This window comes from Taeniopygia guttata, chromosome 3, assembly GCF_048771995.1.
Source record: "Taeniopygia guttata chromosome 3, bTaeGut7.mat, whole genome shotgun sequence".
NCBI lineage: Eukaryota > Metazoa > Chordata > Aves > Passeriformes > Estrildidae > Taeniopygia > Taeniopygia guttata.
Genome location: NC_133027.1, coordinates 60,198,559 through 60,225,615, shown reverse-complemented (window position 1 = coordinate 60,225,615; position 27,057 = coordinate 60,198,559). Strand labels below are relative to the sequence as shown.

Here is a 27,057-nt window from a genome sequence, read left to right as displayed (position 1 = left end):
GCTGCTCCTGCCCTTTGACAGGAATACAGGGAGGAAAACAGAAACACAGACTAGAAAAGAGACAGGGAGGGGATTGGAGCCATTGCTTAGGGCAGACAAGCTTCTTGTGTGGGGGGTTGAACAAAAGCATGAGTGTGAATCCAGCTTCCTCAATCCCCAAAAACTGTCCCACTCCCTCACCAGCAGCCAGTCTGACCTTCCAGGAGCCTAGCATGGGCAAAGGAGGTTTCCAGCTTATGACCATTGGTTGCAGCCCTTTTGGGAAGTCCTCACATCACCTCTGCTGAGCCATTGCTTCCTGCTTGTAAGCAATCACCATCAGAATTGGAAGAGTGGCCCCAGCCAGCTGACCCAGCTGTCCTGATGGCTTTGTGCCACCAGAAAGGCCCCCACAACTTTTTCTTTTCTCCATGGGACATACCAAATCCTGATGGCATATGACTGCCTCTTAAGTGCTGCCAAAATAATGTTGGATTGATTCTTCTAGTAACTATGCCTCCACTTTTCTCCCCTTCATCCCCGGAAACATGACCTTCAAAATGTGAGGAAAACCGGCATGGCTCTGTTAGGGCTGAAATCTGGGACTTTTTAGCAGATGTCTAATCATTCTAGATGCCACTTCTTGTTCCGCTTAAACTGCAATCCAGATTCCTTGATATGTCACATCTCCAAATTAGATACTGTCTTACGTATCTCAGGGGTGAAATAAAGATGTTTTCCGAATAAAACTGTCAAAGAATGTTAGTTTTATTAACAGTAGCAAAAATGAAAAGCAAGCTGTCTTGAGTATATGCAAGATGTAAAACTTAGTGAATGCAGATAAAAGGACAGTTTTTAAGCAATGACAGCCCGAGACCAAGAAACTGAAACAGAAAATTTATAAACATACAGAAAACATCAGGTTCCTTGGTATTAAAAAAACATTAATTTTATCTTGCATAAACAAGCAAGAACTGAAGAAAGTAAAATATTAAAGACTGGTAAATGCTGAAAATCATGTAATATAATGTATTTTGTGTAGATTTACTTTATAGTATTCAATTTCTCTTTACAAAGTCATAACTCAGTTTGCATCAAATTCTATCACCAAATAAGAGTACCTGCCACAGGTTCACGTTCTTTTAATTCATACACAGGCAAAACTTAATTTAAGTGGAGCTCAGGTTGGAAACATAGGTAAACAATTTTAGTTGTAATATATTTAAATATATTTACAGGCTATTGTAATTAACTCATCTGAAACCAGAAATGAAAAATTGAGAGAATGTATTATTAGAGAAGTGAATCTAGAAATTATAAGGTATAAAAAATTATGTTTTGGTGAACTAGGAATTATAATATTCTCTCTTAGAACCTGTGCAAATCCTCACCTGGTTTAAAGGCTGCAGTCCTGTTCACTAAGTACTTCAGAGGTTGCCTTCTATTTTTCTTCATTCATCACTGATGAAATTGCCTTCTTTGGAAGAAACCTTCACTTTCCTCATAGTGACATTGTACAAAACCTACAAGACTGCATTTGGGTAACTTTAATGTTTGTTGATCTGAATTAATTTACACTATACTAATTTTTAAATATCATACTGTTTTGTCTCCCACTCCTCGATGGTCTTGCTGTAAGAGAAGGCAAGAAATGTTGATAGGGATCTGGCAAAGATGATGGGAAAATATGGAGTTTGTACCCCTAACTTATTTTGTAAGCTCATTCTCCCAGTTTGCAAAGAAGGATTTTAGTTCTGTATTCAAAGCAGGAAGGATGAGAACTGTCGGTTATGATGGAAAACAGACGTGTGTTTATACCCTGTGGGGTGCCAGAGGAAAGGGCTCCATTATGTTTGCTTTAAATAAGCTTGCTTGGGTGCGAGAGCGCTGCAGCCATGGGAGAAGTACAGGACAATTACTGTGCTATTTCCTTCTTTCCCCTGGCCTGGGCGGACAGCCTTGGGTCCTGCCAGTGATATTCCCTGCAGCATTCCCACAGCAGCATCTGAAGTTGGGGCTTTCACATTATTGTCTTGCAGTGGGAAGATAGCTGGTATCCCTTGAAAATAATTTACATGGCAGAAAGGAATGCTGAGAGACATGCTGGTGTTTTTCCTTTGAGTTTCCCATGCAGATGGTGCTTATGAACTTAATGTAGGCCTTTCAAAGTGTTATCCTCTGTCAATGCTTCTTCTTGCCTTCAGGACCTCTCATTTTGTTATCCCAAAGTCCACTGAATTCCACTGCAGGATTTCACTGGCCTGTGTGGGCTGGGCCATATTCCAGCATATCATTTATCTTCAAATGCACTAGAAACGGTCAAAGATGAGCATAAGTTATGCCATGTCTCAATCTGAGCCACTTTTCATTTAAAAAAAGGGTTTTGAAAATGGATAAATGACAACATTTTAAAAAAAGTATCTGGATGCATTTGACATTCTCAATGAATTTGGCACAGTTAATGGCAATTCTGATAGTGTTGTGCTTTTTATCTTGTACCTCATGAGTTGTTTGAGCTGGTGACAGTCCCCCATTCCAGCTTTTGAGCAACATGATTAAGCCAAATGTGCGTCCTTTACTTAACTCTTTGCAATAATTGGTTCATTGTGAGCCACAAATTTTGTAGTGTTGATTCCCCAGCTGACACAGCTCAGCATCTTCAGGTAATGTTGATTAAAAGGACAGCTTTATGACAACTGTTAATATTTATGACTAATGTTGTTTTCAAGGGGACCAGTAAGATCACTATTGCTAGTTACAGGTCACACACCCTACACTAATTTTGGAATGTGAGGAACAACACTATTAGGGTTAAAAATGCTTCAAGCAAGTATATGGGTCTGAGGCTGATCTACTTTTGATTCATTGTCCTCTCAGAAAGAAGCACTGAAAAACACTTAAACTTTCAATGTGGCACTGGAAAATACACTCAGTGAAAGGGCAAATATATCAAAATAAGGGAAGGCAATGGCTGCTGAGAGATAAATTCATTGTTTCTGGAGATCCTGACTACCTCTCTAAATATGTGACTCTGATGAGATTCTAACTACGTGGGGTTTTATACTGTGGGAGCAGGCGAACAGCCAAGTGATGAAGAGCAGTAACAGATCAATATTTAACAATGGAGTTCCATAAATATTCTTCATTTTGGCTGTAGAAAACCGTCTGCTTAAGGTGACTGTCTACAAAATTGAGTATTTTAAAAAAATTGTTGTCCCATGATCAAGGGGAGCTGTCAAAACCACTTGTCAAAAAACAACACAAAGTAATTAACACCAGAGATATTTATGTGTTATAGGAGAAAAGTCATGCTGTGTATATTTGAGAGTCTAGCACAAGTTGCCACACAAGTTTTGTGAGGCAGAAGGGGTGGAGTGTAAAGAGCTCATAAACTGGGCTCTGAAGTTGTATTCCTGTAATTAAGAACAGAATAAGTATGCCTTTCATTTTTGGTTGATGAGGTCCACTCTAAAAACAAAGATCTTTTAAAAAATTTTATGAGTTTCTGGGTCTTATTTCTAGCGTGGTCAATGATCTCCATTGCCCTCAAAGCTCACCTCTTCAAGGATTGTACTTGCTGGGATTTACTGTCACACACGTTTTCCTAGAAAGCCATCTAATGAATGGAGGCAAAGAAGAAACTACAGATCTGGATTTCTTTTATTGCCTTATCTACAACTTTCTTTGTGCTGAATCAGAATCTCTCCCAAGATTCCTCCCTGTTTGTGTATGATTTTTCTGTAACCTACTATTTTCTTCTTCCTTCTGGCTTTGCCCTCTATCTTCAGAAATATCTGAGTTGAGCCCGAGGTAACGCTGAGCAGTAGGATGAGTTACAAGTGTCCTGAAGGGAGAAATTGGGTGAGCCAGTCAAGAGTTTCTTACTGTCAGTGTTTAGAGCCATCTCAAGGGGATGCCAGCAGCTCCCAGCTTGTTTTGGACATGGAGGAGCAATGTGAGAAGGGACGCTTCTGTTTCCCCCTTTGCCATTTAACTCCCTGTCTCCTTTGTTTTGCTTGTAAAAGAAATCAGAAAAGGAGCGAGAGAGATGATAGCTATGGCCTTATCCCTGTTGTCTGCTCTGCCTAACGAGGGAGACAACAGATGCAGGCAACAAATTTCATTCCCAAGGTGTTTTTCCTCCTGTAAAAATCAGAGAGGAGGGGAGGAAAAGTAGCTGCACCGCTTGATTTTCTCACCCGATTTGTAAATACCGGTTTCATGTTTGCTTACTTGAGCAGTTTATGGAGAAAAAGCCGGCGCCTGACCAGCGGGCTGGAGCGCCGGTGGCTCTGAGCGCTGCGGGCGGAGGAGCCGCGGTGCCTCCCCAGGGAGGGCGGCAGGACGCGGGCAGAGCCGGCCCGCCCGGGGCGCTCCCGCAGCCTGGCCCCGGGCCCCCCAGCCCCAGGTGCCATTCCGGCCCCCAGGTGCCATTCCAGCCCTGCAGTTGCCATTCCAGACCCAACAGGCGGCAATCGCCGCCCGGCTCCGCTGCCCCGCCTTCCCCGAGCAGGCTCCGCGTCCAGCAAAGCCGGCGCTGAAAATGCAGCTTCCTCTGCACAAGCTGCCGCCTTTCAGGTTTCAGAAAATTTCCTGAACCTGATATACTTCTCTGCTCCATGCCAGAAATCTGAAGTAGAAGTAAGTGGCCGTAAACTATGGCAAAAGCCATGATGCTGTCGCAGAGACGTTTACCTGGAGTCCTCAGGCTTCTCTAGGCTATAGTCTGATATGGGATTTGCCCGTCTTGCTCTGTTTTCATTTCCATATTTGTTCCTGAGGTATGAAAAAATAAATAATGTCAGAAAATGAAAGAGAGTGTGTGGAGAATAGTGCTGTTAGTGAAACTAAGAGTTCATGCATTGCCATGGAAACATTCACCTCCTAGCAACAGTTTATTGATAGCAAAATGACATGGAAAGACAAGAGCTGATGCCTTTGACTCATGGGAAAACAAGACATCCTGCATTTCTACTTCTCTACCTTCTTTGTGGTTCAACATAAAAATCCCTAATGGACATTTCTTTTCATCATTGTTTGTTCTTGTGTTGAAACATTACTTGCTAAGAAAAGTTCATACAGTTGAAGTATTTTAGTTGGCTATCTGGAAAAAAAAATTAAAATGAAGCAAAGAAGCACAAAAGCATTTCATTATTTTTTCCCTTTAGAAATGTAGCAAGATGTTTTTCGATTAACTGAAAACATGTAGAAGGTCAGTTCAGTGTTTTCTGTTCATCTTTGCATTTCCCAGAACATTTGCTATGGCCAAAATTATTAAGATGTCATTTGTAGGATGCTGGGAATCATCCATGGTATGGTCTGTATTCGTTTTGAAGCCCAGGGAATGCATGTGCTGGGAGGCACTGGAAGTCTTTATGTGCCTTTGGGTTTGGGTGGGCAGAGCAGGACTCATGTGCATTTGCTGAAGAAGTGCATTTCCTTTACTTTCCTGAGACACCGTGGTACAAAAGGCTCCACCCCAGTGACTGTGTGTGGAACGAGTTACTTTGAGAGCAAGGACCAGACTGTTAACACCATTATTATTATTGCTGTTAAGTACAGTAATACTTAACAGTGGAGTCCTAGCTGCAAAGCAGGATTTAAATGTGACTTGTTCCACACAGACACGGGAGGTGTTTTTACTTAGGAACTTAATGATTAGTTTGTTTGCCAATGTGATTGTTCATTGCTAAGTTATTCTTTGTTAAGAAGAATGACTTTATTAATTTTGTGTGTGTGTGTGTGTGTGGTGGGTGTATGTTTGTAGGAAATGTTTCTGTCAAAGTAAGCATTCCAATAACCATCTTGGAAAATCAAGAAATGTATTATGTTGTTTTGTACATAGCATTACTGAAGTGTAAATATTTGTTTAAGAGCTTTGCTGAATTGGATCTATATAAAGGACTCCCTGAAAATTGCATTTATTTTAAGAATAACAGAGAATCATAATATTTTCACAGATAATAAAAACCATGTTTCACAAATGTGACCCTTTACCTGTACATGAATTAAAATGGAGCTAATGAATAGAGAAAATAAATCTCAAGAGAAATTAGTGATCTTTACAAATCCAGAGTTTATAAATCCTGCTTATTTACCTACTTTACTTATTTTTTTAAAAAACGGGGGTTTGTGCACTTTTTATTCCTTCAGCAATATTTTCTCCCTGGAAAATCGTCAAGGCCTGCTTGGGTGATCGACAAGCCAGGCTGATGTTTTGATACTATCATTGCATTAGGTTTACAGTAAATGAGGAAACTAGTGCTGTGGAGTTATTGTGGGAGCAGTCAGAAACGCGTGAAGGAGAAGAAGAATGCAATAATGTCAGCAATATAACTAGGGATTTTCATGCCTGCTGCTTAGGTGCAGGATTTTTAAAGAGAGAGAGAGAAGCAACATCTAGAAAAGAATGATGATAATTAAAGCAGGGCATAGATGGACCTTATACTGAGGTCATAGTTTTCACTCTAATGCAAACAGCACTTGAGCTAACTTGAGCTAACTCCTGTTCTGACCTGGAGTTCCTTCAGTGCTGATTGCGTTGCAGCATTTCCAGAGCAGGACTGACATGAATTACAAGGTGGAGGACTCTGATCAGCTCCTAACTTGCTTCCCAATAGTAAGACATAAATGAGAAGTAATCCTGAGAGAAGGAAGTAGACTTGTCAGGCACTTCTCAATTGGCACTGGCTTTTACGTGGTCACTCTGGGGCCCCTAGATATTATTTCAGCTCCAGGTTTGAGAAAGGTGGAAGACATAGAAGTGGAATTGCCCTAAAGAACTATAGTGGAGCCTTCTGCAGTTCCTCATTTCTTGCAAAGCAAGAATTAAGCAATATCTAAGCAAGTTATCACTGTGAATGGTGGACTACGCTCAGCCATTATTTTTACTCATTCTTGTATTTTAAATTCTTTTTCCCATTCCCTGTTCTTTGATGAATACTTCTTAGAGTTAGAGGCAAGGGAGGCCATGCTAAAGACCTGTCAAGGTTAAGGCCAGGTGTGCATGTTTGTGTGAATCTGTGTAGCAGCACATCATCAGGTAGCTTAGATGAAAACATGGTTTTCCTCCACTGAACCCTTTACAGATTTGAAAAGATATGAGTTTTGGAAAGGAGCAGGCAGGCAGGGAATAGCTGCAAATTTTGCTTGTCCCTCTCTCCAGAGAAGAATGAGGAAACAGTTCTGCATATCGAGGTTCATTATTTCTCCATCTTTACTGAAGAATAATATGAAGAAGTTCAATTCAAGAAATTTGAATTGAAATTCAATTTTCAAGAAATGTGATCAACAGTATTAACTTTCTTGCAGGGGCTGGGGGAATATTAATTTTTCGGTAGAAGTAATTTTTGAATTCTAATAATACACATTAATTCAGGTTCTGTGGTACATAACTAATGCTTCTGCTCTCTTGATTGACTTCTTAGGACTGAATTGGGAAAACGTGCTTTTCCTTTCTTTCAATTAAAGGTGTTACCTGTTAAGAGAAGATTGATTAGTCACCATTAGCACCTGGGAATGCCTTTATTATTATAACTTCAAGCAAATATGTCTACAGCTAGAGTCATAATTATGTGCATTACAGAGACACTTTTTTGCTATTCTTTCATTATATTTTGACAGAAAAGAAATGTCAAGGGAGTAGCACTTGCTTTTTAGCTTTGAGGCATTTACATCTGTTGTACACATCTGTCTCCTCTTTGTCACACTATCCTTTCAAATCTTCCTTTTTTTGCCTTGTAGTTAGTGTCTTTCTACTGTTTTATGAATTAATGTCAAAGTTTTAAATGAAGGTGTTATGAAGAACAGCTGCAGATTGTCTTCTCTGAAGCTGTAAACCATCTTTGTTCAGTTGCACGGCATGAAACCCACTGGAGCTTTAATGATTTATAGCAACTGCAAAGCTGGTCAATCTCTCTAAGATTTCATCCCTGGCATACATTTTTTTAGTCAGACACCAGTGGAGTCTCTATCCTGTGTTACGGAAGTAAAAGGCATTAGTAAATGCTACACATGACTTCAGGATTAGTGTGAGTATTTTAAGTCTGTTTTTCTGGTGTTTACTCTGATATGTATCAAACAACTGGGAAGAGAAGATAAAAAACTGGGAATGCCAAAAAGTAATTCTGAATTTTTGCAATATAAGAGGCAATATTTCTGTTTATTTGTCTTACGTTTCTGTGCAACGGCCAAGGACAAATCTCATCTGCAAACATTTTCAAATGGCTGAGATAAAAAGCAAAATTTAGTCTGGGCTTGTACTGATTTTTTAATTAAGGAAGAGTTTGCCCCATCATCAGCAATCATTTTCATATTCAAAGATGTGTTTCTAAGAGGAAAGCTTAGAAAAGCTTCCTGTTACAAAACATCCCAAACTCATTAAAAGAACCCAGTTGTAAGGGGATATAGGACAAACTGTCACTGGACTTATGACAGTAAACAACATCTAAGTAGCTGTCAGTGAATCCCAATTGTAAGAATTAAGTCATGTGTGGCACTGTTTCATCTAAGCAGTTCTGAGAAGCTGATGAGAAGAACTCCATGTACCATGCCATTTCCTTGAGGCGTTACATTGCTAGTAATTGAGGATACTCTGAGGGAATGACATACCATCCCTAAGTGATGCTGATGCTTTGGATGTCACATTTCCCATAAAGTTATTACTGAACCACAGCCCTTTTGGGATTTTAAGAGAGTGTATTGCTTTGAATAATGTATTGCTTTGAATAATCGTCATACAAGGCACAAACTTCAGGATCCAGCTTGTTTGCTGTCCTTAGAGGTGTTGCTGACCCTTTTAGAAGGAAGCAGACATTCTTCTGAGATTTCTGCGTGCATAACCATGACTTTTTCCCTTAGTATAGGCTTGCAATTCAGGCTGACCACTGAATTGCTGCTATTTCTTCTTTTCTAACTTCTCTTCTTTCTAGCAAATTTCTATACAATTTGGAACAACACTTCAGAAAGGTATTGTAGCTAGCCTACCGTCCCCAGTCCTACAGGCTTAAGACCATGATATCTGCAATAAATAAAAAATTTTGCAGAACCCCAACTGAATGAAAACATGCCATACACTCTATTAGCAGTTTCTTCGTTCTCTCAGATTGAATTCTTTCACATTTTCTTAGGCTCTTTCTCCTTGAGCTGGAAAAATAGCTGTAATGACTGGCTATCTTAAAAAGGTTCTTTTTCTCTTTGCAATATGCCTTCAAAAATGGCCATTTGCTTAGCTATGCTAACTGCTGAATATTTAGTTTTAATCTAGGGGCCACCACTGAAATCAGCTCTACCAAGTTCTTTTGGCTCAGTCAAGATTGCATATTTACTTCATGGTGCATTGGACCAATTCTCTGCAACATGTACTTTTGAAAATTGCATCTCATTAATGAAAATTCCAGGCAAGGTTCTTGGCACTGGCAGAGAGAACCTTACTGAACTGAGAGGAAAGCATTATTAAAAAGGGGTATGGAAAGAAACTGAAGATGGCTTTCTCTCCTGCTAATTTTTTTCCTTACTGTTTTATAGAGGAAACCTAACTGACATTTAATGACCCATTAGAGGGTTTCTTAAGCTTTGTTTTTCCTGCTTTCCCTCTTTCCCCTGGTATTATTACCTTAGCCAAGCAAGGATCAGTGTTGTCCAAAAGCTGTTTTTACCATCCTCACTGTTCCCTACTTTCTTTCAGGGGAGGTGCCTTAGGTCTGTGAGCAACTTCAGAAGAGTTGTAAGTGTAAGAGGCAATAGGAAGGTGCAAATACATGGAGAAACTCTATACCTAGCAAAAAGATATCAAAAAGAGTGTGGCATGTGAAGGACTGGCTACACAGAAATCCTGGCATCAGAAAAGAGGACAGGATTAAAGAGCGTATGAGAGACCTTTTGCATGGCAATGTGGCAAATGGAAATGTGGGACAACAGAAGATGAGCTGTTTTGGAGGAGGGTGAAGAGGGGAAGCCCTTGGATGAGACAGAAGCAGGGGACAGGGGTCAGATGGCACACAGGGGGCTGAAGGAATAAAATGAAGGAAAGCAGTGAGCCCCGCTTATGCAACATTGCACAACTTTTAGAAGATTCAATGAGTGTGATCTTCTAGGACTGGGATACAAATGACATCTGGCTGCTGAGGTTCCAGATGACACAACTGATTTTAACCAAATTTCCAAGTAGTTCTTTTGAGCACTGTGTTTTAAATCCACAGAAGTATTCAAAGATGTGTACCTAAATTTCTTTTCCACAACCACATTATGATGTTGAAAGTCAGTTGCTTTTCACCTTAACAGGAAGAGGACATGCAAGGAATGAGAAAACACAGGAAGTCAATCAGCATAAAAGTCTGAGCAAATGCTCAGTGAATAGACATTTTTATGCTTGGTGAGCAGAAATTCTGCTTGTGGTTGAGTAAAGTTTTTTCATACTTATCATGGCGAGTGAAAACTTAGATTTATTTTTTAATGTCATTGGGATGTCTGAGAAAGTGCAATGGGATGATTCATTGGTATTTCTTGCCTGGCTACTTAGAATACCAATGATATATGTTTAAACTTAAGTAGATGAGAAATAGATGCAACCTATTCTATGATAGGTTATTGTAATACTTTCATTCTAAGTTGCCATTTAGGCTTTTGTAGAATTGAAATCTGAGATTTCTCCTATGAGTCAACCCTCATTCTGATAAATCATTTAAATAAATGAGGTGATTATCAGTTTTTAGTGTGAAGAAGAACATTCAGATGTTGTAGAATATGAGACCACAGAATGAAAATAGAAAAGAAGACTTATGTTATGTTTACTTCATTGAGAATTTCTGAGTTATTTTGGGTTAGGGATCAGAATTTAATGTGTAATTGAAATATACTCTTGCACTTTACACAGACTCATAAAGTAAGAGATCATTGTCCTTGTTTTATGTACAATGCAAATACAGTTGAAGGTCTTTTTTTCCTTTTGGAAATTGCTAAGTATTCTCATGAGGCCAGGGGAAGAAAAACAGATGTTAATGAAACCACTTGCAGAGACTAAGCCTTGATCTAGCCCACACAGCCTCAAAATTGTAGTTTTTCCATACATGTGTTTATGAATGTTTGGGGAAGGGAGAGTGTATTCCTGTTACAGCTTACATAGCTTGAGGGAATAATTTTTCAACTACAGTAATTTCATATTTTCTATATAGTGTTCAACCTGCAAATGGGTTAATGCAGCCAAATAAGTTGAAGCTGATTCTTCCCACAGCTTGAAAGAAAAAGTGATGTGCAAATTAGATTCCACATATTATCTTTATCCTTTAAGTATATGTACACTTTAAAATATGAAGGAAAAATGCAGTCTTCAATATACAGTATGAAAGTTGAGGATAGCATTTTTCTTAGTTCAGATATGTAAGCTCAAATGCAGTATTTTCCTCTGTAATAAAAATGGGTCTTTTGATTTGTGGTTTAGGTTTGGTTCATTGCTGTAAGGGGCCAAGGTGTGAAATATGGATTCCAATCCTCACAGGGATTTTATCCTCACAGCTTCTCCATATCTAGTCCATCATTCTGCATTTACTATGAAATAGTGAGATAAACTCAAGGCAGAAAGCACTGCCATCCTCTAACAGAAAACACAGAGGTTTAATGCTTCTTAGATAAAGGAGAAACAAAACCACAAATTATAAAGCATAATACAGAAATTTATAGAAATGTTATAGAGTTTCTACATATAGAAAGATGTGAATCAAATTTCACGTTTTTCACTTCTGGGGGCATCTTATGTTCCAGATGGGGAAAGATCTTTTTGTCTACAAAATCTTCATGTCAGCCTCATCTGTCCTGAGTCCTGTGAATTTGTTACTGGGGATTTCTGTTTTAGCTTGTACTTAACACAGTTGGCCAGAGATGGTGCTGAGTGCTCGGATATTGTAGAGTGAAATGCAGTGGCAACTTGAACAGAAGTGATTTGGGACATTAATCATAGCCATACTCAGCTGCCATGAGTTGTGACTTTGAGTGAATTTAAAATTAGAAAAAAGCACCCCGCTTTTAATAGTTAGCAAAACAGTGGCAAATAAAATTATTTTATAAAATGAAAAAATGATTGGGAAGCTGTAACACAGGGAAGAAGACTTATCTGATTTTTATCTGATTTACCTGAATTTGCTGATATTTTATTTTTCAATTAAATAAAGGTAATCTTCTGTAAGTGAATTTATCTAGCTTTATCAGATAGGTGGTAGAAATAGAAATAAGCTCGATTTACTAGTAGCCCCTGTAGGTTGCAGCTAATTTCTGGCTGTCTTTTCATAATTGCTCTCTTATTTAATCTCTGTTCTTTATTTCAGTATGAAAGTCTGTGCAATAGTGAGGCACTTACACGACATGAAGAGCTGCACTGTAAGTGAAAGTCAAACACTGGAACCCTGTCCTTTGTGATGGGTTCTTATCCCAAACCAGCCCTACAGTAGTCAGTGCCAGGGTTCACTAGGGTAAGGAGTTTCTAGGATGAGCCTGGAGAATTAACCTGCCATGTCATGGTCTTTTCCAGCTCTTCCATGATGTTTTTTCTCTAATAATACCTTTTCTGATTTACTAAAGTATAACCACCATGTCAATACAAAGAACAAACAAAACCAGTTGAAAAGTCCTGTTCACACTCTGTTTTTTTCAGTTTTTATTCTGTGTTTGCTGCTGCTAGCAGCTGAGTCAAGCCCTTCTGGTGATGGACCTAGGATGTTCATCTCATTAACCAGTAACATGCTGGGTGCAGCTGGAGGGTGTTCCAACAGATCAGAAAGTTCTTATCCCCACTGAGCTCTTCATTGTTGGCTCTGATTTGCTCCAGGATGTCCATCCTACAGGGACATCAAATCCTGTAGTAATGTTATGTCCTGGTTCCCCGTCTGTACAGACAAGGGATTGTCCTGAGTGGGCCAGGACGCCTTGGCCTCTGTGACAGCCAACTTGCCATGGAAAGCAGTGCAGAGGGAGAATGCTGTCCTGACAAAAGTTTATACAATATACTCTTTATGAACTAAGTGAGCAGATGGTGCTGTCATTAGTACATGATCTTGAGCTTAGTGAAGAGGCAAGCAAAAAGAAAAGACAGAAACTGGGAAAACCTCCCCCTCCAGATTATGTATCTATTCTTAACTGCTGGTGAAGAACTGACCAATATTCATAAACAGGTTAGTAAAAATTAGCAACTCAAAAGCAGAGAATAGTTTTTAACCTTTTAGTTAATAAAGAGTGGTGTTTTTTTTACTTAAAGTGGGCTTTGTCACTGAAGATCTTTGAGAATCATTTTCCTAATTAATAAGGCAGGGTTCATATAATGGAAATGAAACTGCTTCCTACACTTCCTATCCATGACTATTTTGACTGAGGGAAAGCCTATTCCACATTCATGTTGCTTTTGAGAAAATGACAATTTTAAAGCTCTATGGAGCATTAAAAAGGATTAGAAAGCTTCGCAGAGCCTTAAAATCTTCTTCCACCAATCCCTTGCCCATGCACATTACTTGTTAAAAATACAGAAACTGAATTAAAATAAGCCATATTCTAACTCAAAGATCTGCATCAGGGGGACCTTAAATTGGGAAATATTGTCTCTACTCACAGTGTCTAGAAGAGCAGAGATCAGTATGCGTGTCAGTGCTGAACCATTTACTTCACCTAGTAAAATGAATCATAATTGGACAGATGAGTGGAAAACATGATAATGAAGTGCCTGATTTGATCACACTCTTTCTGTTGTGTATTTTGTCCTGCACACCATGTACACACAAATAACAAGTTAGGAGGGGGTAATTGTGGCCTAGAGGGTCATGTTTTGTGGGCACAGTGTGGAAAGCTCTTTGATGCTAATGAGTAATCCAAATTATTTCCTACTTTGCCAGATAAATTTAGACACCTTTTAAATCCAAGTTTGCATTCCTTGACAGGCATAGTACTTGGCAACAGATAAATAGTGCATGACTCACTCACGTTATTTTGACACGTGTGAGACAGATTAGGATATGGAGGGAAAATGTCTATGAATTAATATATTTGGTGATCCATTGCATCCAAGTAATAGTTAGAAAGACCTTCCAGCTGTCTTAGAGTATGAATTAAAAGCCTACTCTGAGAACTTCTGGAGTAGGTGACCTCCATAAATTCACTGTTTTCGATGTCCAAGAGAAATTCGAATATACCACAGACAAAGTAGTAGTGGACTGTGTCACCTGTCTCTCTGTTTTTTAAAAATTTCATTACTTTACGGAAATGTTGTACTGAGCTGGCAGGCAAACCTTCAAGTTATTTGTTGACAGCTATGTCACTTGTCAAATCTTCCCTGAATTTTTTCTCCACTACTTATCCTGTTGATTGTGTCTCTGACCTTTTGTCAGTGCAGAATATAATCTCTGACACTTGGGACTCTTTCCTGTGTAGCTGTCATCAGCCTTACTGACTTGCCTGCTTTTTTAAATCTGAAAATATATCCTTTTCCTTCTATCTAATCCACATGGATTAGATTCCTAGGTAGAATCTTGAGCTCTGCTGGCACCACTGCCCTCCTTAATGCCCAAGGTGTATTTTGGCTATTCATTTTCTTACACACCCACCTCTAGACCATTTCAGTGCAAGGTAAACTGTTTGGAAGGCAACAGCAAGGCCTCTTGTTTGACCAATGTCTCTTTTTCTCCATGTGGTCTGAGGAGAGCTGACAGAACCCTGACATGCCCTTACTTGAAAGAGCCCATTGCATAGCTGCAGCAATCGTCTTGTTAGCACAGATTTTTCCAAAAGGCTGTGAAAGGCGTGTGGGAGGATAAAATGATATTGTCATGCTGACTACAGATGAAATACAGGTGCACAAGGCTACACGTTTTTGTATTACTGGGAAAAGTGATCAGGACTCAGGTGTGTAGAACAAATGGTTTCGGGGGAGTTGTGTGGCTTTTCCATTATTTGCTAGTGAAAGCCAGTACCGTCCCAACTCCCGTTATCAGCTGGTGGTTAAGGCCCACATTCCATTAAGGAACAGTAAGTGTATGGGAAGGTGTTGGGAGCAGCAGCTCAGGCTGCCATGCCCGGCACTATCGGCTGTGATGAGTAACTGCCCTGTCCATGCTCGCAGCTTTGCTGGCCTGCTGTGGCCAAGGGCAGAAGCAGCACACAGCTATGCCTTGGCAGAGCACAAGGGCAGGTGAGCTATAGCAGCTGTGCTGCCATTTCACACCCGTGTTTACCACCCTTGTTTGCCTAAGAGCACCTCTAAGATATCTGAATTTCGTCATTTCCAGAGAAAGCAGAATCATTCAGTGTCATACGCACAGAAATTAAGTGAAGTTCTTATTTTTTAATGGAAGCTGGTTTAGACAATGACATTAAATTTAAATTTACGTTCCATTTAAATTGTTGCTTCTGTTTTAAATTTTGTTTGGTTAAAGCTATTTAGGTAGCCATATGTAATAAAACTATTATTAAACTCCTTTATTATGCAATGTCAGAACCTTAAGTCAAAGCAATATTGGCTTCCACAGCTGTGGATAGATATTCTGCTTTCAAAACAAAACAGTAATAATTCCTCATGTGGCTTGAAGAGTATTTGTATCAGTAAGATCTGTTTTAACAGCTTTTGCATAAGCAGACCTTTTGAACAAAAGTGTTTGAAAGACAGTGTTTCAATCTGGAGGGGAAATAATAACATGCTGTGCAAAGCAGTATGATGCTTTAAAAACTGTATTAGCCACACAATAGCTGAAAGGAAAAACATGTTCTGCATTTATATATTTTTTAAAAAATATATTTTGAGTGGAATTAAAATCCAATTATATGCAAAATAAAAAATAAATCATAAAAAAACCATGCTATTATCTTTTTGCCCATGAACCAGTTCCCAGAAAACTCACTGAACTCTCTCTTATGTTATATTGTGAAGCAAAGAGATTAAAACAAGAAATGCAAGGAAAGGCTGTCATTACAGATGAACTAGATAAATGTCTGTTCCTCTATTTTCCATTAGAGAGGATGGCTTTATCACCTCTCCTTTCTAGCACCCTCTTCTACCCTTAAAATATAAGCCATATTTTGTGCAAGATTGTGATAATTTTAAATGATCATGTTAAATACAAGAACATTGTTATTTATATTTAAAGATTTCTGGTTCTCATTCATTTCTGAAATAGGACCTCTGCCTTCAACAACTTATTTCTTTTTCAGCAGTAACAGCTGGTAGAAAAACAGATGTTATTGCTTTTCACAGAATTTGTCACACTTCTAATATTTAAAATGTTTTGGAAGTTAGTTTTATCTTTCTTTGGTGCTCTGTATAATAGATCTAACACTTTCCTGGTTGAATATCCATAACTAATCTGAACCCTTTCCTTTTCTGTGTTGGAGGAATATGTTTGTTTATTGGCATACCCAGCTTTCTGAGACTGGAATCTTGAAAAAACAAAATTGGATTTGTGATGGATCCCAATATGATTTTTAGAATAAAGAGGGCAAGATAAGCAAGGATACACAATGTCTATGTTCTGTGGTAAACTTTAAGCCTCATATGTTGGTAGTGCAATTATACCCAGTTGCCTTTCATTTTTCCAAAGCCATTTCTTATCTCAGTTATATTTGCTGTTGGTGTTTTTTTGTTTTGTTTTTTTTTTTTGTTTTTTTTTTTTTTTTTAGGCTGTTTGGGGCCCTTATAGCATCACCTGAGCTTGACACCACTGGCACCCCAAGCAAGTTGTGGTGCCACCCCTGGAGGATGTGATGTCTGACATATGAGCAATGTCTCATATAAAATCTCCTTGCAGGAAAGTAGTTCCCTTACTATCCTGCCAGCAAGTGCACCTGAATTTTCATGTACAAGTACATCCCATGGACCCCATTGCTTGGAGCTTATTCACACATCACACTCACCTGTGTGACTCACTCTGCCTGGTTCCTGTCCCTCTGGGTTAAGGTGCAGCTGGGGAAGATGCAGGATATCTAGCTGAACTTTCTTTGGGAGAACACACACCTGTCATTTTCTTCCCTGTCTAACTTTCATTCCCATTTTCAAAAATACAGCTAGTTACAGTTTAAGGGAATAAATGTAGTTAAAAGTTTGGACAGAAGGGATTGTTTTTATGTGGTATAGTAGGAGAGAAAGTTGCAGCATGCCAAACACTTTCCAGAACAAAGGTATTTCTCTCATCTATACCAGGTAATTTGAGGTGAAAGAAAGCAAAGGGGAGACCTTAGGGCTCAGTTAAAGCTCTTGGATAAGTGTTATAAAATCTCTTTTGTCCCGAAAGTGGGGAAGAGGTGAGGTTCTTAAACCACCGTGTGGTTTAAGTTTTTGCTAGACTTTTGGCTTGTCCATGTGCCTGGCATGGATTTCTTTGGCACAATGAAAGGAGAAATTCTAATGATTTAATTGAGTTACCTGTCCTACAGTAAGTTAGTGCGTAGAGCTGGTGGAGGAGAAGTGGAATAATCAGGCATCAGATATAACGAGCATCCTGATGCAGTTTGCATGTATAAGCCCAGTTTCCAGGAGTGTTTATGCAGCACATGGCACAGGGATCGCTGTGGGCAGAAGGAAATTGCACATGTGAGTTAATCACAGTTTACATTACTGGGAAGACAAATGAACTCTGATAATTCATGAAATGTTTTTTCTTCAAGTCTTCAGCTTAACTTGGATAAGTAAGGCTTGTTATAGGAATTTAATTAACATGGAAATTGGAATATGTATCACTTGGGTAAGGAAATAATTATTAGGAACAACTCTACATCATCACTTATGCATGAGTGCCCCAAAAGGAGGAGAAGAGGGGCTCTGAATTTCAAGTGGCTATAATTGCTCTATCTGCTTTGATATGAACTTTCTACAAGCACTCAGTTTCTGGAATTTTAAGTTGTCTTGTCTTAAAAATTAACATTATATGAGTGTAATAGTAAAATTCAGCAAAAATTCCTAGTGGTGATAAACTATCTTATTCCAGAAGAGCACATTAGGACTCAGACTAACGTTTTCTTTGAGATTTTCTGCAGTTCTGTCCCTCAAATGTCTCTCAGCAAATCAATAATTTTCTTTAAAGAAAATAAGTCTCAAACAGTAAATCTCTCCCTAGAGAGCCTATTAGATGAGTAAAAAAGTCTTTCCAAAGTGTGGCAATTTTGGTTCTATTAACCTTTCAATTTTTATGATTTCAAAGTTTTCTTCTTTGGGCTTACGTGATTCTGAGGTAGACACCTTGATGCAAATTATAAGATGAAATTTGCAGAATATGATAAGCATACATTGCACATCTGCTGATGAAAGCTTTCTGCAAATACCATTAAGCACTCCAGAATATACTGCACAGCAGAAGGGAGTGGTCAGCTTTCATCCCTGCTTCCCTGTTATTGGGATAGAACAGCAAGGCTGTACAAAAGTAGACAATAACGCTGAATATCTCTATTCATGCCAAGTAGATTTCCTTGTTACAGAGGATATTTGTGCTCTCACTATGGCTATTAAAAGGAAGGCCATAGCCACTTGCAGTTACAGAAGTATTTTTCGCCAGAAAGACCAAATTTCAAAGTGAAGAGTTCTTGGCTGCCTGGCTGAAGTTTTGTGCTCTCACTTCCATGGTTTATCCATTGAATAATATCAGTAAGCTGTGTGGGTATACACGTTATGCTTGTCGTCTTTCTCTGGTTGATGAAGAGAGCTTGGGACTGCTTGGAGTCTGATTCATTGGCTACTTTGTTTATGGACTTCACTGGAAGCTGTGCTCACAGGACAGGTGTAGAACTTTGGATGTAAATAATTTATGGATCTGTTGGGCCAAGAGGTAGTCTGTAAATGTTGGACCATTGCACCTGTTCTCTGTACGTAAAGCTTGAGTAAACCACTAATGTACATAAAATATAGAACCACAGAACTAAAAGCATGCCTCTCAAGCTAGGCTGCTTAATTCAATTAACACTGATGGATCTGAATGGCCAAAACATTTTCAGAAATTTTGTCAGGTGAATTATTTCCCAAATTAAGTACATTCTCTGAAGATTACTTAAAAAAAATATAAAATTTTCTTAGCAGATCATTCCCAAATAACCTATTTTGATCCTTGATATTCATCATGTAAGCTGTCCTACTCGTTATTATTAGAGTCATAAAGTTTATTTTCATTACTTGGCTTGTTAAAAGACAAACCTAACATGTAGACATCTTACAGCTTGTTTTCCTTTAGTACGCTGTAAGCTTTCCTTCATAGTCATTAATTGGGAAATCACTGATTTTGCTAACAAATGTTTATCTGTAAAGTTACCCAAAAATCAACTTAAGCCAGGCAAACTAAACAACAGGCATAGGCAAACTCAGCAATTAGTTTATCCAGTTTACAGACATAGGCAAACATTAGCGTCCCCTACTCCACCGTTAATTATGTCTTTGGCTGCAATATCACTGTGCAGTGTAGCATACTGAAATCACTTTTACAAATTTCCTTTCAGAAATTCTTGAACATGGAATCAGATAAAAGGCCTTTCAGAGTAAACAAAAAAGGAATGAAAAAGATGTGACTAATCAGAAGGATTGAAATGGCCTTTTATTAAAAAGCAGTACAGAACAGGTACTTTAATTGTCAATTGTAAATGGACATGCTGACTGTCAAATGATATATATTATGTATGTAGGGACAAAAGGGGTACATAGAAAGTTAAGAGGAACTGAGAAAAACTGTTGTTATAAACTTCTATATTATGTTATGTTATCAGAGATACAATGTTGCATCCCAGTGTAATCTTAATTCAAGGCCCTCTCTAACACCTCAGAATTTCCATTTTAGTACCTCACCTTCCTCTAGAGGGATCCCTTAAAAAAAAAACAAAACAAAAAAACCCCCAAACAACAGGACATAATCTGATTTTAATGACTTGGACATAGAACATCCTGCCTCTGAAAATTACTTAGACCTTGGAAATACTAACAACTTTATATAAGTGGTCAGTGCAGCTTGTACTAAAAAATGTTAATATGACCCTTGGGTGTCTAAATAGGCAAGCAGTGAGGTGATTTTTATGCTGAGACTGGAATACTGGGTATAAAACTTCTATCATCATTATAAAAGGACTAGGAAAATCCAGAGGGAAGGCAGGAAAAACAAAAAAACATGTATTTCTGGGATCCAGGGGAAATACCTCTGACAGTGGAGTCTTTTGCTGATAAAGGCAGTGACCTGTGATTCCTTCTTTGGGATGTGTAAATATTTTCCCTAAAGAAGATATGAGAATCTAAAAGGCTACTTACTATGGCCTACAAAGGCACACTGTGGGAACTTGTGGCTGTAGCCTGCAACTTGAAAAACTCAGAACAGAACTTGAGCAGAATGACAAATCCATTTTTGACTCTGACAATGTTCAGCTGGTAAAGCAAATGAGCAAGGGGAGACCAAAGGCATGTTGGTATACAATACATTTTTTGGTAAGTAAAAGGAAAATGACTGTAAAGAAATTTAGGATGTGTGCTTCCTAGATCATACTTACTTTGAAATATAGTTTCTCGAAACTGAAGTTGCTTATAGAAATACTGTCCTTTGCTACAACCTGATTAATTATATTTCTTATAATTTGGCCTGTCTTGTTTCTTTATCAACATAAATATTATTATGAGCAATGCAGATCCCATGAAGTCTTTTTGCAGTGTGAGGCATCAATCTAAACTTTACAAAACTCAAGAGAAAAAAATGTTATCAGTAAAGAATGTAGATTTTTCTGTTTCCTTCATAGGGAAGTCAGTTTCTTAAAAACAGAAGCTCATCTAACAATGATGAAAGAACATTAAGTAGCTGAAAAACTGCTGCAGGTCAGAGTTTTAGCTAGAGCCGTATGGCAGTTAACAATAAATCAGTTATTACTTTCCCCTCTGGTAGTTTTACACAAAGCAATAACTTGGACCAAATTAAAAGTCATTCAGGTATCCACGAGTAGAAAAGATGCAGCCACTCTCATTCATCATTTTTGCCCTGTAGACACCTCAAGTGTTTCCAGTAAGGACTGCATGAAGTGAAGTAACAACCCTGAAGTTCCTTGGGCTCAGGTAGCTGCACAGGGAAAGTGCTTCCATGCTCCCATGAATATAGGTAGGAGAGATCATTTCCTCACACTACTGACCATCCTCTCCATTGCCACTGACTTCACAGGTTTTATTCCAAGCATTCTCCGATATCTTAGTGCAGAAGACCGAGTGTGGATCACCATGGGCTTCATTTTCTAAGTGTAATTAACTGTCTGACAGGCAGGATATAACATGTTACACCAAGCTGTTTTGATAAGGGTATACAGTTTCCTGCACTTACTAGATTCCAAACAAGATAACCGGTTATGGTGTTTTTGTTGTTGTTATTTTTGTTTTGATTGGTTGGTTGATTTTTTTTTCAACTTAAAAGGGGAAAAACCACCTCCAGAGCAACCTAGAAGTACAGATTACCATACAGAGTAGTCAGTGATTAAGTGTCTTGCAAATCTTACACAGTAGATTAGCAACTGGTCTTCTTTCAGCAAGATGTCAAGGAATAAAACTCTTTTCTTAGTTTGCAGCAAAGAACTTGGGTCTGTAATGTCAACAATTTATGGAATGGAAGGAAGCCACTTAATCCCTGCCAATGTGTCTATTTATTATGCAGCATGTAGAAAGCATCTATGAATTTTCTCATAATTGCCTTTGAAACTACCTGTTATAGATTAAGCTGCGCAATTAGTTCTTAAGGAGATAAAGTGCTCAATAACTCATTATTCCTGGAAAATATATCTTAAGAGTCTTCAGTCTTCCAGAAGGTTTTCTCATCTCTCACACAATTACTTTATTAGAAGATCAATTAGCATTTATCAACTGTGTCTTGTCATGATACTTTCAAGACTCTTCTATTTAATGTCTAATGGCTGCCACTACTTCACCTTAATGAAGGTACATGGGTCATGGCAGTAGTAGACACCAAATGTAGTACAGTGCAAGTACCATTATATGGTATTATTATGTAAATAAGTACTGTATAGTGCCTTTCAAATGCCCTTCAAAAGAAGTTGGAGGAAAAGCTGATAGACTTGAGAAGAAAGTAGGGGAATATGAGGCAGGCATTTGAAATGTGGTGCTCTCGACATGCGTGTTTGTCAGTGTCTCGCAAAGGCACTGTCAGGTTGTCTAGGTGATGTTCTAGAGAAAAATAACAGGGAGGTAAGAGTGCTGTATCTCAAGTAAGTGTGATTATTTTGAGGAGATTACTCTCTGATTCTAAGAGGATGTTCAGAAAAACTTATTGAAGAATTTTGCTGTGAAAGATCTCCACAAAGTAATTCTGTGCAAACTGCAAGGGACAGAATGCCTCTAAGCATGATTTTGTAGGGCATTTTGCCCCCAAAGTGAAAGTTAGCTGAACATAGTGTCATATTTTAAGCTATATCCAGAAGAATCTAATTAACTGAAGTTAGTGTTTTGACAGCATGTGTTTGAATATTCAGCAATTATTTTTACCTAGACCCACTGAAGAGCTGAAGTGAATAAACAATTATATTTTAGTAAACACAACCACTCTTACCCAGCTACTTCCTTTAGTCAGCATCTGAGAGCTGAACTTGTGCTAGCTGTATGCTTTTGACGTTTTGCAGTGTTTGACAGGAAAATGTTGAAACTCTAAAGCTGAGAAGGGTCAAGGTGAACTGCAGCATGTGGTTATGTAGTTATAGATTCCAAGAAACCATTTCCAAGAGAACAGAATTTTATATGTGGTTTACTGGTTTTCAATAAGGTGGTAGATAACCCATGATAACTATTACTGCCTCAGCAGCAACCTGTTGAGGAATCATAGAATGGTTTGGAATGTACCTTAAACATCATCTAGTTCCAACTCCCCTGTCCATGGATGACACCTTTCACTAGACCAGGTTACTCAAAGCCCCATCCAACCTGGCCTGAAACTTTTCCAGGGATGAAGAATCCACAACTTCTCTGGGCAACCTGTTCCAGTGCCTCACCATCCTCATTATTGAAGAATTCCTTCCTTGGATCTAATTCAAATCTATCCTCTTTTAGTGTAAAATCACTACTCCTTGTCTTGTCACCACATGCCCTGGTACAAAGGGGGCCCTCTCCATCTTTCTTCTAAGCTCCTTTTATGAGTTACAATAAGGTGCCCGCAGAGCCTTCTCTTCTCCAGGCTGAACAACCAAAACTCTCTCAGCTTTTCTTCATTAGGGGAGGTATTTCAGCCCCCTGATCATTTTTGTGGCTCTTGTCCTGACCTGCTCGAACAGGTTTATGACTTTCTTGTGCTGGGTGTCAGTCAATACTAATAATATGGGCAATTACATTTATTACTGTTTTTTAAAATTATACTTTTGTCATTGTAATTGCAAACATTTTGAAAAAAGGTTGATGTTAATTATAGCAAGAGGCAGGAAACTCTTGGAATGACAAATGTTTTCTATATTCAGCCTCCCTCCCTCTGTCCTGAGATTTTAAGCTCTAAATATTAGTGTACGAAATATGTTATAGATTTTTATTTTTGTAGTGTTTTCTGGTCCTTAGGCTAGTGTTCTGAAAAACACAACACCAAAATATAGGCATGCAAATGTTGTGCTGACACTCTACGTAACAGCAGCTAAAGGAATGATGCTTGAAACTTGGAAGAATTACTTTTCTAATATTCATCTTTAAGTATAATCCATCCATATTCTGTCAACTAATAAAAATGCCTTATATTAACATTAAAACCTTATTGAAATTGTTTTTACAGTGTCATTTATCTTGAATTTAAAAGTGGTATTTTAGTGCTGAGGTTTTCTCATTGTGATAAGTATGTATGCTTGTTGGTTAATATCTGAAGTTTTATTTAAAAAAGGCTTGGCTTTTGCTTCAGCAAATGGGTTTTTGGGAAAGAAGGAGAATTTTTATTAATGCTATCTAATAATTTCCCCTAATTTAACTAATCTACAAGTCCTGTATTTTCAGTGCTTATTTACAAATAGAAACTTTTTTTTTTTTTAAATATAAAGATTTTTTTGCATTGCCTTTGAAGGACAGGAGGTTGACAATATTTGTGACAAATTAACAAGTCTAGATGCTATTATTTTTTTTCTTCCAGTTACAAGCAAATTCAACAAAATATCTTCTGGTTTTGCTTCCACCTTTCAATGAAATCCCCATTTCCACTATAAGTCTTCCTGCTGGATTATGGTGCAAAGTATAATAATAAAATTAAAGAATCATGATAGTCATGAAAACTGTGAAGTCTCTGATCTGCTCATTTATCATGAGAACTGTTACATCCTAACACAATTCCCCAACAGTTCATAGTTTACCTTTCAGACAGCAAAACCCAGTGTGGAGGAGAGCTGAATTTAGGGTATAAATCTATGATACCCTTCTTTGAGATTCTGCTGTCAGCTTCAGTGCAAATGAAAAGGGCTGACAGTAGTCAGCAAGAGCTCTACCATATATAAATGTGGCATTACAATATCCAAGGAAGCCCTCGAATGGTGTTTAAATATCACTCTAATTTTGGGACAAGGCAGTGAAAAACATTTTAATTGATCCCAAGTATAATGGATGCATACCTATGTAGTTTTCTTCTGAGGACAGGCTGGAACATCTTAATAATTTAATTTTGCTCAAAATGGTCTGTATACAAAAGTAATGTGGACAAGTGGCATTGCTGTCTGATCTGGAAATTGTGACCAGGTGGCAACCCTCCAACCTGTGGTCTCTTTGTGCAGAGCAGCCAGTCTATTAAAAGGACTTACAAATGGTATTTTCTCATGTTCTTCCTTCTTGCTCTTGGTGATTTCCCACTGCAGCAAAGCACTAAATAACACAAGAATTGAGTGAAGAAAGGAGGCCCTGCAATGACCACATACTTCCTCTAGACTGTACCTTTCTTCACAAGTGCCTCCACTCCTGCTGACACTAGTGACATCCAGCCTCAGTTCCCTCTTTCCTGACAGAAGGACCGTGTAAAGGACAAGTTCTGGGAAAATTTCCCCTCCAGGAGTGCTGGTGGCACTCTGATCTCGCTGTTGAGTTAGGTGATACTGCTTTAAATCATACCATCTGTGTTTTTTCCTCATTTCAGTTTTCTTGGGGCTCTTTGAGAATGCTTGCTGGGGCCAACTCTGTGGTGATCCTGTGAGGTGGGGCCCACTGCCTGTGCCACACTCTGCTGTCTTGAGGCAGACACAAGTGCCCCATGAGCTCAGCAGACTACCCTGTAGACACCCAGAAGACTTTACTAGTCACAAGTGGTCACTAAACACCTCTTCCTGATTCCCAGCACTTCCCAGGGCACCTCATCCTGCTGTGTGCCCCAGCCAGAAATAGTCTGAGTGGGGCAGGCACTCAGTGTACGTATGCAGTATGATGGTAGAACTCCAATAATTAGGCAATTGGTTCTTTCCAGTGATTAACACCAGAGACATCTCAAAATAAGCTCTTTATAGAAGACAACAGTTTGAACTGAGAATATAAGCTTCAGATTTTAAATACTTAGCAGTCTTTTTCTTGCCTTTTCAAAGAAGCAAAAAAAAAAAAATAGAATTGCTAGAAAGCAGTCTTTCTTGGCTTTTTCTTTAGGACATTTAGGGATGTACTGGCAGCAGCAATAAGGTACAAGAAGTAGCTGCTCTGTGATCAAGCTGTCCTAGTGCATCACTCCAGTGCTCCAACCTGGTAGAGCCAAATAACATTGCTTTATATTTTCTGTCCATCTTTCAACTTAGGAATTACCTGGGGCATGGATTCATTTTTGAAAGGCAGGCAAAAGGTCTGCAACACTTCAGGCGGGCAGTGTCCAAAGTAACATAACAAAACACACTCCTCCACCTTCTCACCTTGACCAAAAAAACCCAGAATTTTAGATGGGTCTCACAACTGCTGGAGCATTGTTGGAGGAGTCCTGACCACATAAAAAAGGCCATCTTGAGAAAGAATTTTTTCACTTTTCTGCCTCTTGGACCAGATTCTGGGTACAACTTGACACACTGACTTAAAGCACTTCCAAATTTATTTTAGCAGCAGTTTTGCCAGTGACAATTGCTGTCTTCTGTGCAGATTTGATATAAGCAATCAAAGGCACAGCAACATCTGAAAACAAAGTTAGATTCATAACTGCTGCCAGAGCAGCAATTCCACAGGCTTCACTGCAACTCATATGTCCTTTTGTGTTGGCATTTTTGCCAACAAAATGAGTGCAACAGAAGCAATTTCATGACTATAGCATTTGCAGCATGACTACAAATGGAAATATTCATCTTTATATCCATTATGCTTTCTTTCTCATTAGCTAATTATGGCATAGAGCCATTCCTATTACAAGAGACTTTAGGAAGATGGAATTTCAGTTTTTCAAGTTTCAAAATTTGAGAGATGTGATTGACTGTTGAGAAAGCATTTTCTAACTCATTTAATTGACCTCAAGGAAAGAAAAATAAGAGGAAAAATAAAATCTGCATATTTCTAGGTATCTCCTGTAGAAGTGTCTTTTATCCTTCTGTTTTTTTGCTCCTCTTTTCTAAATAAATGTTTGAAAATTTTGAAAACACAGTGACTTGAAATCACTTGGCATGGGAATACTCTGCAAGCTCTCTTCATGCCTCTGGTCAGTAAACTCTCTCATACAGGGAGGGGAGCTCCAAACTCTCTGAGTCTGCCTTTGTGCCTGAAGCTGGTGGACTTCACAAGTAAATCTTCACAAAGATTAATATGATCGAAAATATATTGATATTGTTTTCCCCTCTGTATTTCCACCCCATAGGAAGACACAGAACAGTTGAAATTTTAGCCTTTTGATACCAGAAATTGTTTCAGTGCATTTGTCATTTAACAATGCATGGAAAGCTTTTCAAAGGATGGAAATATTTCTTCTGATATGGTAATAAAATCAGAATCTCTATCTCTGAAATAATTTATTTTTAAGTTAAAAAGGTTCATGCTTAAAGTAAAAAATAGAAATTAAAAAAAATAAATGAAAGAAAGAATCTGGTTTGTTCTTTCTGATCTTTGATTAAAACTAGACATTTTGTTCCTCAATTGTATCTTTAATCTCTGTACTGGAAATGGAATGATTTCTGCAGCTATTTTTTGTGGCATTTTGTGTTGTG

The 27,057-nt window shown here is 38.4% G+C and overlaps 2 long non-coding RNA genes across 3 annotated transcripts in view; one reads left to right on the top strand and one right to left on the bottom strand.

The window, feature by feature from the left end:
• LOC115494348 (uncharacterized) overlaps positions 1–27,057 on the top strand; it is a 178,847-nt gene that overhangs the window by 20,809 nt on the left and 130,981 nt on the right. The window lies entirely within an intron of this gene.
• On the bottom strand, positions 730–26,991 carry LOC140683714 (uncharacterized). The gene is made up of 3 exons (XR_012055068.1): positions 17,366–26,991; positions 4,675–4,755; positions 730–2,288 (listed from the first exon to the last, which is right to left on the bottom strand). It is a non-coding gene; the product is annotated as an uncharacterized lncRNA (long non-coding RNA).